We start from the raw sequence: 15071 nt of genomic DNA, 5'->3' as shown, positions 1-15071 counted from the left end.
TTATCAGGCAACCTTACACCATGGAGTCTATTTTCTCAAAGCACCATTTTACTCCGTTTAATGTGACTTAAACACCCGCATTCTTACCGACTGGTTTGGGTGAGAGTTAGAAACATTTCATGGGCAGAGTAGGAAAGTTCTCCATCCAGGAGAAGTATTTATGGTTTTGAAATTCCTGCAAAAGAAGTCCAGATGAGGATCAAAGTCCAAGGCATGAAATAATCATTGTGACCTTATTTTCCAAAGCTATTCCCACAAGGTTAAGTGCTCCACATCCCCCTTGTTCAGGCCCAGACTTCTAAGAGAAGCACATTTGAGACAGGTGACGTGGGGCCGTGCTAGGGTCCTCTAACCCCGAGCTAAATGTCACACCCAGATTAGGACTGGCGAGCCCTCTAATGGACTGGAGAAAAGCATAAGGTCCAATGGGATCGTTCTGGGTTCGTGACCAGAAGTGACATGAACAATGGCGGGGGCGATGCTTACAGCAAGAACTTGGAAGCTTCTGTTGAAAGTGGCTAAAAAGTTCTGGCTTCAAAACTCCCCTCAGGTAAATTTTTGCCTCAGACAAATCTTAATAGCTCTGGTTTTATCAGAATCCTGTGACTTCTCTGGAGAGAGTATTTGCCTTGCAGCAGTCAATGTCTGTTATAAGATTTTATGCCAGGGTCCAAACAATCCAAATGTTGAGTTCCTGTGCACACAGTAGGGTCTTTGCTGCCACATGCTTTGCCATCTGTCCTGCTGAGTTATAAACACAGTATTAAGGACTTCTTCATCTTCTCCGTGGCCAGGTCACCTAATGCTCGTCTTCCCTTAGCTAGAGGGGAGAATTCTCTAAATTGCTGCTATCTAACCTGAACAAGAACGATAGTTTTAAATTGTCTCTCCTTGAGGAAATAAGTGAGCTGCTAGGTGCACTAATCCAGATAGCCCTACCTATGTCAACAACAGATGAGAAAAAGTGTTCGATTCTTAACATTTGAGGTGTTGGAGCAGATCTTAGCTCTCAGCAAGGGCATGGTTTTTGTCTTGGTGTTTTCTCCTTCAGCGTTTATTTAGCAAAAAGAATAGTCACACACATGGACTTTGGTTTGTTGATTTAAAGAGAATTTAAAATAACTTGGCTAGAAAAGCCTGAGAGGATTATACCACAAAACAAAGCCTTGCAGTGGCAGCAAAGCCTAGAGGTAGTTCCTGGGCTCAACAGCCATGCAGTGAGTTTGAATCCTGGCTTCTCCCCTCCTTAAATGTGTGACCTTTGCCACTGATGAATGTATTGTTTTCTCATCTGCAAAAAAATGTGGTAATGATAATGAAACTTTCTTCCTACGGACATAGTGAGAAGTAAATATGGAAAGAATTTAGAACAATGATCCCCACATACCAGGGGATAGGTTGTGGTTTTAAAAAGGCCCCCAATACAATACCACTTTCCCTATCTCCAAGTTCCGAGCAAATTAAGAGGTAAACTAAAGACAAAGAAAGAGACTAAAACATCAGTTTGGTTACTTGATAAAGTCAATGCTAAAATATAGTTTAGGGTCAGGGGAACAGTAGGGTACACCCCAGACTTAGGCTAAGTTTCTTTCTTTCTTTCTTTCTTTCTTTCTTTCTTTCTTTCTTTCTTTCTCTCTCTCTCTCTCTCTCTCTCTTTCTTTCTTTCTTTCTTTCTGATTCTATTTATTTATTAGAGAGAGCACGAGTGGGGGAAGAGGCAAAGGGAGAGGGAGAAGCAGGCTCCCCATTGAGCAGGGAGCCAATGACATGCGGGGCTCCCCCCCATCCCAGGACTCTGGGATCATGACCTGAACCAAAGGCAAAACGCCTAACCAACTGAACCACCCAGGCAACCCTAAGCTAACTTTCTTACTTGTTCCAGACACATGTGGACCCCTACAGGCCTCCCAACCTGGTGGCCCAGAGAGAGACAGAAAGAGAGAGAGAGAGAGTGAGTTGGACTGTGCCCTTCTTGGAAAGGGTAAGGGGAGGGGTAAGAAGGTTTGGGGGGAAATCTGTCCTTCTGGAAGGTCAAGGAATGGGAAATGAGTGCCCCCCTGCCAACTCGATCATTTGTTGTGAGCAACTACAATTAAACTGTGGACATTTCATGCTTGACCTGCATCATTCCCTAGTTGACCTGGGACAGAAGACACCCTCAACAAATGTTTCTGAAGGACTGAAGGAAGAAGTGCTATATACTTGGCTATTTGTTTTTATTAAAAATCATCTCCAAGGAGACTATAAATAACTTGCCAACCCTTCTGTGAAACTTCCCTGCCAATCCTGGCCTTTCACCCTCTAATTGAGCAGAGCTCAATTCTCAAATGTGGTGTCTATCGATCTCACTTGGTCCTTAGCACAGGCAACCTGTGTTTTTTTTTTTTTAATTTAATTTAATTTATTTATTTGAGAGAGAGAGAGTACAGAGGGAGAGTGAGGAGAAGCAGACTCCCCACTGAGCAGAGAGCCCAACATGGAACTCAGTCCCAGGACCCCAAGATCACGACCTGAGTCGAAGGCAGATGCTCAACCCACGGAGCCACCCAGGGGCCCCAGTCTTAACATACCTGTTCTTTCTCTCTACCCATTTTATCCCTCTGGGATCATCAGCACTGTGTACACTGTGGGCTTCACAGCATTTCCCAATTTTGTGACTTCCTGCTCTCTGCAGAGGGCAGAGGGAGCAGAAAACCTGATGACAGCAAGTCATCAAATGAGCGTTCTCCTCCACGGTGTAGGTGAAGAAATGGAGAAGCAGGGAGGGAAAAGGAGGAGAGGCGTGCGGCGCTAAGAGTTAGGGCTTTGCAAAAAATACGTAACTGTGCTGAGTTTCTGCTGGGAGCTAGTCTGAGTCCTAGGCAGAGAAGACACAAAGAAGAGCAACAAACACAATCCACGCCCCGCCCCCAAGGGGCTGGTAATCTGGAGTAGTGTTTTCCAACCTTGCTTTTGCTTTCATGCAGAGGAACCTTCGGAGTGAGCCCCCCCTCCCCACCAGGGGACTCAAATGTGTCCCCTCCCTTCTGGCACCCTCTGAAAATCACCCATCCCATCCCATACACACTACACTGGAATGCTAGAATGTTCCAAACGCGGGAGATGGAGTGAGGGAAGGCGGAACTGTGAATGTCACCAGACGTTTTCCAGGAAAAACAAGCACCCTAGGGCCCCATGCAGGGAAGATTGCCAGATTTTGCAAATAAAAATAACAGATTACCTCCCTGATTGGAGGACGTTTATATTTAAAAATTATTCATTATTTATCTGAAACTCAGATTTAACTGGGCATGCTGTATCTTACCTGGTGCCCTTACCTGATGCATAGGGACTCCGGGCATACCTCCTGGCTGCTCTAAGCTGCGCATCTGGACTCACAGCTTTGGAGCGATTGCACAGGTGCTGCCAGTTCAAGGTAGTGGCCTTACCAAGTCCTGCTTGGTCAGTCTTAGGAAATTTGCCTGATTGTTCTCTGTCTTCGTTTTAAAATTATTATTAGGAAAAAAAATAGGAAAGGATTGCCAAAGGTGGACATTTCCAATTTTTCAGGGGTGAAATTGTACTACAAGTCCTGCTGTACCAAGGATTGGGGGGACTATTAGTAAAAGGAAATGCTAAGGATGCTACATAGGAAGCCTGGAAGTGTCCGCCCTGCGGAGCTGCATTGACATTCAGAAGCAGGCTTTTGACTCTCTCGCCCTCTAGTGGCCGAAAGCCTAAACAGGCATTTGAGTTCCTACTTCAACTCTGTCCTCCCCTGGGACTGCTTTGACTCTCAGGAAGTGAAGTGATTAAGGAAGAGACTAGAAGGGGCAGGTGCAGATGCAGGTGGATCCTAAACCCAGCCTAAGAGGCACTTGGGTCCAGGAAAGAGATGGAGAATGCTTGCTGTTCTCCTGTGGCCCTCTTGCTTCTTCAGCATGCTCCAGGGCCAGGTCTCTGACACCCACCCACCCACCCCCCACCCCCCACACCCCCCACCTCCCAAGGACTGAATCTGTCCACGGTTACCTTTACTTTCATTCATTTACCAGAAAAAGTTCCTGGAGTGCCAACTGTGGGCCAGGCACTGTGCTAGGTGCTGGGCATGACACCTAAAACATAACAACATACTTCATGATGATTTGGAGTTAAACCAAGGACTTGGCAGAGTTCTAGACATTGTACCTAAGGCCAATTGAACACATCGCTAGGCACAGGAATTTTAGATTTGTAAAAGGTTCTACATGAGTAACACAGTTTTAATTTTTCTGCCACATCTTTGCTTTATTACTCATACATACAATGTCTCTTTGATAAATGGTCTTTGGACTTCTTGACAGCTCTTTACAATTTTGCACATAGTAATCAATCAGATTGCATATAGTACAAAATTAATGCCATGGGCCTAGAACCATTCATTCCTAACTTTATGGGAAAAAGGAGAGGCTTGGCAAAATACTAACTTCTTTTTGTTTTCCTAGAATGTGCAATGTCATTCCTGACATTAAAAGAATACACCAACAGTAACCTGTCTGGGCAACGAAGTTGTTTTGGAAATAGTTTGGTCTATTAGTGGTAGGACTGACCAAACTAAATCCACCTAAAAACCTCGGTGAGATGTTGATGTGTCATCTGAGGCTGTTTAGCTGCATGGGGTCATCTTCCCAACTTCTGCCACCCCAGATTCTATTAATCTGTACACCATTCCAAGCTTACCTCCTGAGTATTTCTCAAATCTGCCTCGTCTTTTCATTTTCCCCAGCTCCTTAGTTCAGATTCTCACATCTTTTTTCCTGAACTAGGACAATGGACACTTGAGTGTAGTCCCTTTTCCTGCTTCTTTCAAATCCATTCTCCACCCAATTAATCTAAAACACAAATGCCACCATACCGTTGCTGTTTTTATCCTGCTCATGACTCCACAGTGCTTATAGGATAAAGTTCAAGCTTTCTGTGCGTCGAATGCATGGAACTGTCACCTGTCTAGCCACACCCCCCCAACACTCCATCATCCCTCTCTGCCTGTCCCTGCTAGTGTCTTGTGGGTGCCCTGAACTGGTGTGTGGACCTGTTCAATGACTGTCCAAACACATACATCGACTTCTGTGCTGTCTTGGTTTTCGTTTTCTCCTTCATAAAACCCGAGCCCAGAGGATACCAAACCCCATTCTACACATGTCATGAAGCTGTATTGACTGTAATATGCTCATCAGATTCCAGAGGCTTCCTGCCCACCCCTCCCCCATCCCTCAGCTGTGTAGCATTCTCTGGCTAATTTCCTTTGGGCGTTGTGTTCAATTGGATTTTAACCTGCACATAGAAGAAATAGTTTGGTTGCAAAGGTTCATTCATTCATTCACCCACTCATGAAATGTTACTGATGGGGTGAGAGTGGGGATTCCCAAACCCGCCCCCACCCCGCCGTCTTTCTGAGGGAGCAAGATCTTCCCTGGCCAATGCTTCCTACACTTAACTTTCCCAACCAGTCTTGCAAACTTCATGCCACTGGGCATGCCTCATCCAGATCTATTATGTTTAGATGACTGAGGTCACTGCATTTTATTTTCGTGTAGAGCACTGCAGACATTGAATAAAAGTGCCAAGATAAATACCCTGTGAAGTGGAGAGGACATATCACCGCGTGGGAGTGAGCTGATGAATACTAAGGGCCCTTGCGCATCTGTCCAGCCATGGCACTACCGACTTACGTCCAACAGCTTTAATCACACATCTGGATCCCTTAGAGATCATGACCCACATTGGGATAGTAGAGGGTGGGGGGTCATGTGGTGACCGACATGGATAGAACCGCCTATCCTGTTATGCTCTCTATTCACTCACCACACTTACACGGCACTTAAGGATGTGCTGGGTACGGTCTTCCTTTCCTCCTCCCGGCAACCCTAAGGTCTTGGAGGCCAGGATTTGGGCTGGGACTCCAGACTCTGTGCCCCGTCCGCACTGACATTCTTTGAGAAATAGTAGCAGCTCAAAGCGGCTAAAGCGTGTTCTTCCCCTGACCTTCAAGCATAGACCTTGTCTATGCAGTCGGGATTTGTATGAAGGAAGAACACAGAATAAACATAGGTAACCCTCTTTTCCCTTCCATTAGTGAGGTTGGGGTAGGGGATGGCAGCACTGTTTGGGGAGGGAACGGTCCCCAGCCTGGGTTCCCCTGCCTTACCCATATGGACCGGGCTCCTCCGCAAAGCTCTAGAAGAACCGAGACAGAAGGTTATGATTGAGAGGAGTGTCCACGTGTCTGTAGCCTAGAGCCTTCATTTCACAGATGAGAAACCCCAGGGCCCAGAGAAGCCCAGAGAAGTTAAATCACCACTCATCCAAGATCACACAGCTCGAGTGTGAGCATAAGGTGGTTTCTGCATAAATAGAGAACCTGAATGAAACAGCATTTTGTTAATTCCTAGCTGCCTGCCTCTGTGTTGTTATCTTTTTATTTTTAGCTCACCAGGCCACATGTGATGTTTATCTTTTCCTCTAATTGGACACACATAGATGCTGGTTTGATCGTCCACAGGATTTCTGTGCAAAAGTGCCTCGGACTTGAGTGTAAAGGATAAGCTTGAACTTGGGAGAATATTTAAACCGGGGTGGCAGGTGGCAGGGCACCTGCCCTTGTGAGCAAATACATGGGGAAGGCGGGAGGGAGTAATGGGAGGGACATTGACTGTGACTCCCAGCAGACACACACCGTGAAATACAGTGCGTGTATCACAGCTCCTAACTAAAGGCGCGGCTGCTCACCTCCAGCCCTCCCCCTGCCCCCCATTCAGTACAGCCAACACTTTGCCAACAGAATCATTTTCCTAAAGCACAGATTTGGTCCACTCATTCCTCGTCGCCTACTGGGTACGATTTCGACTTCTCATTTGAAATGCAAGAACCCTCAAAATTGGCCCTTGCTTATTTTATCCATCTTCTGCCAGTTCCGATCCCCATCATCAATTTTTTTTAAAAATGTCTTTACTTTCTGCCATTATTTGCCACAACCCATCTCTCCCCATACTCCCAAACACATACGCCCCACTCATACTCTCTGGAGGTATTGGCCCTTGCACTTGAGGTTCCTTGGGTTGAAGGATGCACCTGGTGAAACTCTATTCGTGCTTTGAGACCACACGTTACCTTTTCTCCCAAGCTTTCCTGTTCTTGACCAACGTGGCCACTCCTCCTTCTCTGCTTTTTGTTTATATCTCAGCTAGAGCTCTATTCTTCTTTCTTTGATTAAGTGAACATAGACATTATCTTCTTAGTCTATATGGTTTCATCATTCCTTCATTGATGCCACCAGGCAAAAAACATTTATTCGGCATCTCAGTGCGCGCAGAGCTGTGGTAGGGGCTCGGGTGTCAAAATGACCAAAGCTAGTCTTACTCCTTTGTGACTTCACAATCTCACGAGAGGGGCTCATGCATAAGCCGATAAATACTACACCAGGCAATGATAAACATTCACATACCTATGGCTTGTCTTATTAATGCCAGCATCCTTAGCATCCTCGCGTGGCAAATTAGTGCTCAGTAATTTTTTTAAAGATTTTATTTTTAAGTAATGTCTGCATTCAACGCAGGGCTTGAACTCACAACCGTGAGATCAAGAGTCACATGTTCCCCCAGCTGAGCCAGCCAGGGTCCCCTGTGCTCAATAATTTTTTTTAAAAGAAAGGGTGAGTGAATGATGGGATGGATGGATTGGTTACCAACACCAAGCCAATGTTCTCCAGACTGCAGTGTCTTATAAAGCAATGACAAGAACAAAATATTTTACTTTTTAAAAAGAGTTATGTACTTCCTATACTATAAGAAAAGTAAGAAGATATATCACTGTTTTATCGAACCCATAATTTTAACAATACTATCAAGGAGAAAAAGCTTAAATTTTTTAAGTGAGTCAATATTATGTCAATCCTAGTATAAAGTGTAGCAACTTGATATCAGAAAACAAATTGCTGATGTTTGAGAAACACTGACCTGAACAAGGTAATTTTCAGTTTCCTTTTCCTTAGTGTTTTTTTTTTCTTTTCCTGAATCCAGTCTACATTAATTTATCTTTAGAAGTTTTGGAATGTGTTGAAATAAATCACTTTACTGGAAAAACCTGCAAGCAAAGGCAGTTATGAACTATTTAGTTTAAATCTTGAAAAGGGTAGGCCAAAGAACATTGTGTTTTGAAGATGAACCATATTTATTATTTATCTCAGAAGTGATTCTGCAAACTCTCCACTTGAGTGTCCTGCTTTTCACAGGCCGTGACCTCCTCAGATGACAAGGACTAGGCCTACCCATAGGTGGGGTTATTATTTATATGAGGAAGCAGGAAGATTAGGAAATGGCTTTCCCAGACCTCTTGAGCAGATGGGCATGGTCCTTTGACATTGAGGATAGAGCTGGAGCCACTCTGGGAAACCAACAGAAACCTGTGCTTGCCCCTCACCCAGCTGCATCCCTGCCAGCTTCGTTCTCTACCATCGTTAGTGCGCGCGGGCTCGCACTCCCCCTCCCTCCCTTTCTCACCTGCCCTTCCCCCATCCCTTTCTCTTGCTGCCTCTTGGCTAATACCTGTTTGTGGGGCTCTGCTTTGGCTGCCATACTGTCAGGATCTGGGGTGACCACCTGCACCTAGATTTCTCAGGACTTTCCTGGTTTTAGCTTAGACATGTCTGCATCCACGGGCACCTGGGTGGCTCAGTGGGTTAAGCATCGGCCTTCGGCTCAGGTCATGATCCCAGGGTCCTGGGATTGAGCCCCATATTGGGCTCCCTGCTCAGCAGGGAGTCTGCTTCTGCCCCTCCCCTCCCCTTGCCTCTGCCTGTGCTCCCTCCCACCCCCCCCAAATAAATAAAAAAATAAAATCTTAAAAAAAAAAAAGAAATTTCTGCATCCTGGTAACACCCAAAGTCCTGGGCAAACCTGGCCTGTTGGTCACCGTAACTCCTTTTTCTCTACACCTCATTCAAATTCTGTAAGAAAGAAGAGGGAAGATCTGACTGGTCTCTGAGCCCCTCTTCAGCCCAGAGCTCCCTGAGCTCTCCAGCAGGGAGCTCTAGCTCCCCACTCCCTTCCTCAGAAGGGGCTCCTGAGCAGGGCACACTGGAGATTTTATCAGTTCCTCCTTGGCCTACTTTACTACACTAGTTTGCAACTTATTAGGGTCTTGGGCTTTTTTTTTTTTTTTTTTAAGATTCATTTATTTATTCTAGAAGCGGGGGGGAAGGGCAGAAGGAGAGAGAGAATCTCAAGCAGACTCCCCACTGAGCGTCGAACCTGACGCGGGGCTCGAACCCACGACCCTGAAATCATGGCCCAAACTGAAATCAAGAGTCAGATGCTCAACCGACCGAGCCATCCAGGCGCCCCAAGGATTTGGGTTCTGACGCACATGGGTTGGGGGTGTGTGTGGAAGGAAGGAGGTGTGTGTTGGGGCGGAGGAGCAGGTAGAAACTACTTACCATCTTATTCTTTTGCTTTTATGAACTCAGTCGCTTCACATAAGCTCGACTCCTCACAGAGTGTTGTGGAAAACTTGGCCCAACCTCTAATTAAATATTTTATCCCACTAAAACCTTGCCCAGTTGAGCAATTATAAAGTTTGAGAAAGAATGTGTTTCAAAAGCAAAGCAGTATAACCCGGGAAAGAACATGTTAAGCTCTAGGAGCACACGGGGGAGCACAGAATTCACCTGGGGCGGGGAGAAGCAAAGCCACAGGACAGCTGGTAAATGGCCCCAGTCTTCTTCCTCCTCTCACTTGGCTCCTGAAATTAGGTCCTTCATTATTAAAACTGTTTTATTTCATCTGCAAAGGGACCTAACTTATCCCCTCTCCTCAAATGGGGTGGGAAAAAATGAAATCACTGTAAAAATACTTAAGTTCTGAAGCCCATGATTGGTTTTCAAGAATTGCCCATAAAACCTGAGGCTGAGGGGGGGGCTTGGTGGAGAAACTGGAGAGCGGCCCGCCCTCCGAGCACCCCTGCCCCTGCAGGGTCCCCCTCCCCACCCCCCTCCTGGGGGTGAGATAGAAGGGCAGTGGGTTTGCACTGACCCTTCCCTTCTTTGTTGTCTGCGGCTCTCACAGATAACGTTTGTGGCTGTTACTCGCTAAAACGAAGAACTGAAGAAAACATGAAAAAGCAAAAAAACTAGGTGCGTGATTGAAACAAAGTCTAGGTTAGTGTTTACTTGGCAGAGAAGCATATAGACACAATCAGTGCAGTTGCACAGGTTTCTCCCCTGCCTGGTAGGGAAGGCGAGGAGCTCTTGAGTTTCGGGGGTGGGGGGCAAGGAAAGCAAAGGCTTCAGGGGGCAGCAAGAAGAATAGTCCCCCTTCAGGCCCCTAGGAGGCATGTCTTAGACTTCTCTTTCTGCTGTACCAAGGTCATAGCCCCCACGCCCCACCTCTACTGTACTCCAACCCCCCCAGCCTACAGGACCATGCCTGTACCCCCACTCACCTCACAGGCTCTTTCCCCTATCACACCATGTCCAGGCTCGCCTTCGTTCTCTCTGCTGGCTGGTCCCAGCCGCACCTCCTGGAGGAAGCCCTGCCCCCAGGTACCTGGGTTGTCCGTGGGATTATAGAACCAGCACACGGGTAAGCGTACCCATCACACCCAGCGCATGCCGCATCTCAACGAGCAGAGAAGGTACGAATGCCTAATGCCTTGTGGCCTGTTCAGCAAAGACCCCGAAACAATACCAGACCCAATCCTATGGTTGAGGGGAGAGGGATTTTAGAAAATAGGTCTATTCTCCCCTGGACCAACCGTGACTGTATTGTCCATTGCAATAGAGCAAAAGGAATGAGAATAATTGAAGGGTCCCCTAGGGTAGTTGTGAGAAAAGAGTACAAAAGATCCTAAGCATGAAACAAATTCAACAGAGTGATGGCTGACGAGGGAGGCTGACTGGCGTTAACTCTCCGGGCCTCAGTTTGCTCATCTGCAAAATGGGAGAGGGCAATAGAAGTTAACATTTGATCCCAATTTTCTGGCCCTGTGATTGGTTCCCCATAGTATCTGCTCCCCCCAACAGCTCACTACAGCTTTGCAGGGCATGTGGAGAAGCCCAAGGGCAGAAGTTGGCCAGGGAAATGCCTCCCCAGTGAGGCCTCACCAAATACTCTCTAATGAAAGGGTTCACTCTAGCACCACTGGGTAAAGCAAGGAACAAGCAGGGTGCTGGTATCTGTGGGAGCGCTCACATTCTCGTGGGCTCCACCCTGGGCCTTTAAGAACTCAATAGAAGATGTCATGGTTTAGCCAGCTCTGGGATGCAAGGGGTGAACCTATCTATACAAGTTGCAATACTTAAAAGTTGCCACCTGGGATCCAGACTTGGTCTGCAAGTGCCCACCCGAGTCAGAGCTGAGCGCTGGTTTCTGACATGCTTCACATGACATGCTTCACACATTGCAGCTCCGGCTACACCGTTTGGCAGACGTGGTCTTTGCTTTCCAGCATCTTCCATCTTAAAAGAGATAAAAGAAACCCCGATAAAAATGAACATCAATGGATTCTCTTGAAAAGCAAGCAAATACGTTTAAAGCATTAACACATTGGATCTGAGGGTAGTTCCTAGTTATAATGGCCTGAAGAGTTTTATGGGGTAGGGGAAGAAAGTTCCAAGACATCGAAATAGACTAGAGTAGTGGGGGAAGCTTTCGGCCGACTCACTTCTTCTTCCTTGTGTGGCCCGGTCTCCTCAGAGCAGCTGGGGTTTTAAGGACTCCAGTAAGATCAGGAAGATTGGTTACCCTCTGGAGAGAATGCCGGAGATATAAATGGTTCTCTGGTCACATCTGTGAGATCTTTGCCCTTAACGCAGAAAGAAAAATTCTGTTTGGATGGGTGAATCATACAGAATATCATATGGTGGAATTTGTATTCTCTGATGTGAGATTGGGAATGGGGCTTGTGAAACAGCTCGGACGAGGTTCACACCTTTAATTAATGCTTAAAGCTCCTCGTAGGGAACCTTGAACAGCATTACTTATGCTCATTTTGCATTTGGAAACCTGAGGAGCACATGGGGCTTATCTTGGGCCACGCATAGGTGACCATCTGTGCTGCCCAGCCAGGGACAGTCGTGGTTTCTGCATCTTGTCCTGTTACGATTATGAATAGTGTCCCCTTTCCCTGTCACAAGTGCTCTGGTTTATAGTTAAAGAATAAGGTCGCCCTCTCCAGCTGACACATTGCTGGCAAGTGTAGGATGGGAGAGCCTACATTTCATTCACCAGATCATCCATTTAAGCAAATGTTTTCCCAATTTGCAAGAGTCTTTTCCTTCTGAACTCCATGGTGACGCACAGCAGTGTTCGCTTAGGAAAGGGGATGTGTAACAACACATCAAGGCCTGAGGGGGCTTGGGTTGAAACATTTTTGGTTTGTTTTTCACCTGATTTTGTGTCGTTTTCCGTTCAGTTACCAGTGCCTTTGCAAATTACATGTTATGGCTTCCGCAAGCATGAATTATTTCTTTCGTGTCCTGATTGTCTGATCAGGGTAGGCTCTCTTGCTCTTAATAGGGTTTAAAATAAAAAAGAATTTGAAACGTATCAGCACAATTCCACGAACGCTGGATGCTAGCAATTCCTCCCTTGAAGAGCTTACATCAAGGACATTGACATGCTGTAATTAAATAGGCCTGCTAAGAAGTCACATGCAATAGTTTCTGACCCTTGTGAGGAGCGCCCATTGGGGCGGCTGTCTAGAACCAGCGTTATCAGAACCAGTAGTGGTCCAGTTCTGTAACAGGTTAGCTCTGCCTGCAAAATCACCCTTTGGCTCCCTTATCTCCATCACTTGTCTTTCCTTTGAAATGACACTTTTTTTGTGTGTGTTAGCTCATTTTGAGGCATGAATTGCCAACACATGGAGCCATTAACCAATAAATAGTCTTGCGCCTTCACTGGTTAACAGAAATGGAGTTGAAAGTTTAGCCCCCTGGTATCATTATTGTAGCCCTCTGTACGACTGCAGGAAAATCACATTTCAAGTTCCTCCTGCTTTCCTTCTGCCTATCACAGCAAATTTCAAAAGTATGGCAGTAGGCAGATTGGTTTGCAATAGCAATTTTTAAACCTAGAAATTAAATTAAACCTAAAAGCACGGTGTGCTTCTAGTTCAAATAGGGTTTCTTCCAGAAAGAACATTTCCACAGTAACAGCAATGACAATAATAGTATTTTTCATGAAGATCTGAGTTACTGAGCTTACGGAGATTGCAGAAAACAGTGTTTTCTAGAGCCCCCTCTCAGAGAAGCTGACAATCAGCTGGCAATCAGGTCCTAGTAAGGTCTGTGTGCTCTGGAGAGAGATGTTACGGAATAGCCAGTGCCAAGGCATTAATACAATGCTTTCTCGAATTGTTTTCAGTTCTTGTTCTCAAGGAGAAGGAACAAAGGGCCAGTAACTAGTCTGGTAGAAGCTTTCCCCCATAGAACGGTCAGAAAGTTTAACTATTCAAGAGAACATGATTTACTGTAAATATGTGTCTAGATTTCATGGTCCTTAATGATTTATGTTAATTCTCTTCACTGGTAATGCCTTTTTCTTTTGTGCATTCCACAAAGAGTTTTGCTTGGAGGACTATCTACAGGGCCTGCCATCCGCCTTGCCGGTGGGGGAGGGGAGGGTCCCAGCCCCTGGAACACATGGTGGGCAGAAGGGCTTCCTTGGGCCGCCTGGAAACTAACCAGAGTTTAGAACTGGCGGGAGAGCAGCCCCTCTTTTGCCTGCTTGGGGATCAACAGGGCCCTGAAGGGCTGCCCTCACACTTTCCAAACAGCCCCAGGAAAGCAAAATCTACGTCTAAAAATGGATTTTTTTTCCCAGCCTGGATGAAAAGGCTTCCCAGCAGGCTGGGTGCTGTTGGTTGTTACGGACTGCCATTGAAAGTACGCTGTTGTCTCCTGCATCCTGGGGCTTTTGACACTATACCGTGTCAGGTAGGAGCTGCTAGGAATTGGCTCCTCTCTCTCTCCCTCTCCTCCCCCCGCCCCAATCAATTCTGGCATTAATAATTTGCAGACAACTACACAATACACAAGGATCAGGATAATCTGGACCTGGGGGCTGAACACAGATCCCTCCTTCCTGAACATTTTGTATCTGAGAAAACAGTAAGGTTAAAACAAGATTCATCTGGCATTTGCCTGCGGGAAATCAGTACAGAAACCGTGTAAGATTAGTTCCTCCTTAAAGCAAGATTACCAGGTAATTCTGTTGCAAAGTCACGGAGACCTTGAGCTCTGTCAACTCAACTGCCTGTATGCACGCTGCCAGGCGTGGCTTTAACTTTCTAGAAGATTCACCACCTCTTGCATTTCAAGAAAAATCCTGTGAGGGGTTTCAAGGTCTCTTCTTCCCTTCCTGACGTGAGTTTGGCTCACTCTCTGGCATGGCCATTTTCCTTTTGGTCTACATCCTTTGTCCTTTAGGGGCTTCCACATCGTTTTGCCCTAAATGGCCAAAATATGTCCCCCAGACTGCCAAAACACACAGGTGACTCAAGGTCAGAATCTGGAGGATAGGCCAGCCATTGTTCTGGTGGATTCTTGATCTAAATTAATCTAAAACCTTGCCCGAGTGGCCGGTTAAACTGGGTCAAGGTATAGTCAGCAGGCTAACCATTGTTCTTTTTTTCCCTTCAAGTGATTGGGGCCGCTGCAGATGAAAATACCACACTCTTCCTACTAGTGATTGTGTTACTGTTAGATGGCTAGGATGGCAGAGCTAATGTTGCTTAGGTTATTTTCCCATCCTTGTGTGTGTGTGTGTGTGTGGACATTTTGCCTCCGATTTTCACTTTCTGGGAAATTTGCCAGTTTTTCAAGGACTGGGTAAAGAACAAAATAAATATTTGTACATAGTTTAAAAGGAGAAAGAGTATAGTGGATGCCACTCTGCCCATCCAAAGAAAAGCAATTTTATTGCCTTTCAGATATTTTTAAAGTAATTCACTTGAGAACTTCAGAAGGTTGATTTTACTAGTTTACTTTTCAGATTTGTGACCAAGGGGGTGTGTGTGTGTGTGTGTGTGTGTGTGTGTGTGTGTGTGTGTGTGTG

At 46.0% G+C, this 15071-nt stretch overlaps 1 long non-coding RNA gene across 2 annotated transcripts in view; it reads right to left on the bottom strand.

Annotated features, from left to right (window-relative positions):
- The window catches only part of LOC141371272 (uncharacterized), a 39014-nt gene that overhangs the window by 18016 nt on the left and 5927 nt on the right, over positions 1-15071 (bottom strand). Inside the window, exons 2-3 of one of the 2 annotated variants that reach the window (XR_012376089.1) lie at positions 11677-11817; positions 11325-11470 (exon numbers count right to left, since the gene is read on the bottom strand). This is a non-coding gene — a long non-coding RNA (uncharacterized lncRNA). The remainder of the gene's footprint in view (positions 1-11324; positions 11471-11676; positions 11818-15071) is intronic. The other variant, XR_012376088.1, reaches the window with a different exon arrangement.

Source organism: Callorhinus ursinus, unplaced genomic scaffold (assembly GCF_003265705.2).
Source record: "Callorhinus ursinus isolate GAN/ISIS: 27379988/994484 unplaced genomic scaffold, GSC_fseal_2.0 scaffold63, whole genome shotgun sequence".
Taxonomy (NCBI): domain Eukaryota; kingdom Metazoa; phylum Chordata; class Mammalia; order Carnivora; family Otariidae; genus Callorhinus; species Callorhinus ursinus.
Note: the sequence above shows the minus strand (reverse complement) of the source record. Positions and strands in the feature narration are given on the sequence as shown.